General features: G+C 43.3%; 1 long non-coding RNA gene across 1 annotated transcript; it reads right to left on the reverse strand.

The window, feature by feature from the left end:
• Positions 1-572: 572 nt before the first annotated feature.
• On the reverse strand, positions 573-1415 carry LOC306934171. Its single transcript, XR_013791293.1, has 3 exons — positions 1321-1415; positions 1036-1101; positions 573-840 (listed from the first exon to the last, which is right to left on the reverse strand). It is a non-coding gene; the product is annotated as an uncharacterized lncRNA (long non-coding RNA).
• Between the last annotated feature and the right edge of the window lie 1182 nt (positions 1416-2597).

Raw genomic sequence — 2597 nt, forward strand, 5'->3', positions numbered from 1 at the left:
AGTTACAATGAACTCCATCCCTGATGAATACCTTATGCAATTCAATTGCAGTATTTAAACCAGTTCAGTAGTATTAATCCAAATTTCACAATCAATTGCTCTTTTGAATTTGAATCCAAAAATAATCACTTCACATAGTTCAATAACCAAGACAATAAATAAAAATCACACCCGTGTGAACTGAGTGGTGTAAGGTATTATATAGCCTGATCAGCTGTGGTCTGACGTAATGTCTGACGTAATGAAATCAGCATCAACCAATCAGCATCAACCATGCTCATTTTTTGAGCACAGACAGACAGACAGACACGTAAACTAACAAAGCCAGTTGTAGGAGTGGTTTACACCACTCAAAAACACATCAATTGACAATAAACCCTTACACACCACTTAGTGGCTATGAAATAGTCCAAAAGACACAAAGTGTCTACACCTTAATGTGTGTGTGTGTGTGTGTGTGTGTGTGTGTGTGTGTGTCTACTGTTCGCCTGCACTGCTCCTTGCAGGGCAGAGAGCTGTCACGTGTTAATCTTAATTGTCCAGTCCTGCACTGTTCCTCACAGGGCAGAGGGTGTGTGGAGTATATGCGTGTGACAATGTCCAGTTCTAGTGTGTGTAGTTTGTGTGTATCACCGCCCAATACTGCACTGCTCCTTGCAGGGCAGTGTATGTGTGACAATTTCCTACCACACTGGGGGGGAACAAGGCTACGGCTCTGGGTCTGTCCCAAGGAGAATTCAGCAGGGTCTGGGTTCTTCCAATCACGGGTAGCTCGCCATCCTTGGGCCGACCAGAGTCGGGCTGAATCAGAACAAACGTATCCAAACCAAAAAACCTGACCTGCATAAAGCAAGGCCAGAAGCATCTCTGTGTTAATGTCTAAAACATTACCTTCATTTACACAATTCTGTATACGGTTTCACTTCAAATACTTATTGGAAATAAATACAGCAACCTTTCAAATACACAGTAATGTAACAATTACAATTCAATTGTAGTTCAAACAAAACAAAATAAAATAAATCTTCCTCTCACCGATGGTGGTTGTATTCCTTACACTCAATTTAGTAACTGCAGGGTCCAGCAATTGTGAGTGAGACACTACAAATAAAAATGAATGACATTGAGTAAACATTCTTTTTACCAAAATAAATTATAATACATCTTAGTGCAAAAACGTTTTTAGCTGAACACCAAACAAAATTACAGTTTCATTACTCAATTCTTCATTTGAACAAACAAACTAGTCACAGCAGTGCTGGGACTTCACTCATGTTAGCCACCTAGCAGCTAATGCATCAAACACTGTTTGTCACTCACCAGGGTTTGCAAATGAAATCAGCACATCAGTGCTGCTTTAGATGACTCAATGCTGCTCCTCACAACAGCTAATGTCATTAATGCTGTGTTTTGTTGCACACAACTGACGTTTATTATTCTATATTTAGGCCTACAGAAGTTTAGCTTTTCACTCTGTCTGCAGCTCTCCTCTGTTCTCACTCTGCTGTCCCTCTGCTCTCTCATTGATTAGGACTTGTTTCACCTGCTGTCCCTGCACACAGGCAACAGGCTCAATTGACACTCGTTCAGACCAGTTTCTTCTTCTTCTTTTTGTTGTTTAACGGCGGTTGGCTTCCAGAGTTTGGAGCATTACCGCCACCTTCTGACCCAATTTATGGATCAGCTTAAACTATATATCAATATCATATCAAAACACGACTAAAATAAAAAGTTAATGTCCACCCAATGTGATCCCACCCCATCCCCTATTCCATTCAGTTACTCCGACCCTCAGGCACTGAGAAGTCCTCCCTCAGCACACCGTCCAGATCTTCCCCAGTGACATCCACCACACTCAAGAATCTTCTGGCTGCTTCCAGCACCATCTTTATTCTTTCCGACTTGCTTGAGATTTCGACAGCACAGTTTATCACCATAGCTATAAAAGCCAGGAACCGGGTCTTATCCATACATATGCAGATGCCATGTCCATTTTCCCTTCCCTCTTTTTCTGTTTCCCTCTTTTCATTGTGCTTCTCCACTCTCTTTACCACCTCTGCATAAGACATTTCTTTCATTTCTGCCTTCATCTTGTGTATCTTAACCTCCTTCACTTTCCTCGTACACTTCTCTGACCCAGCATAATGCTCTCCTCCACAGTGCATGCACTTTGCCTGTTCTTTCCCTTCACACTCTCCTTTACAGTTCTCTTTCCCACACCTCCCACATCTTTTCTTTCCCCTGCACACAGATGCTACGTGCCCATACTCTTGGCAGCAATAGCATCTTAGTGGTGCTCTTTCAAAAGGCCTAACACGGAAGCTAGTGTACCTAGCCCGTCTCCGGCCCCCCCGGGTTGAGCTCCTTTGGACCGCTACCACGAAGGGTCCGGTCTCACCGGCGTCAAGCGACATGGGATGCAATCTGACTTTCCCTGTTTTACCTCTGTGCTGCGGTGTCGGTGTCACGCTGACATATTCCAAAATAAGCATATGAACGCTATAGGAGACAACGAACCTTCTGACCCCCCCCGCGAACGGCTCAGAAGCCGTTAAGTATTTTTAATGTTTGTACGACTGTTTTGGCAGCTCTGAAAT

This window comes from Electrona antarctica, assembly GCF_951216825.1.
Source record: "Electrona antarctica genome assembly, chromosome: 12".
Taxonomy (NCBI): Eukaryota; Metazoa; Chordata; class Actinopteri; order Myctophiformes; family Myctophidae; genus Electrona; species Electrona antarctica.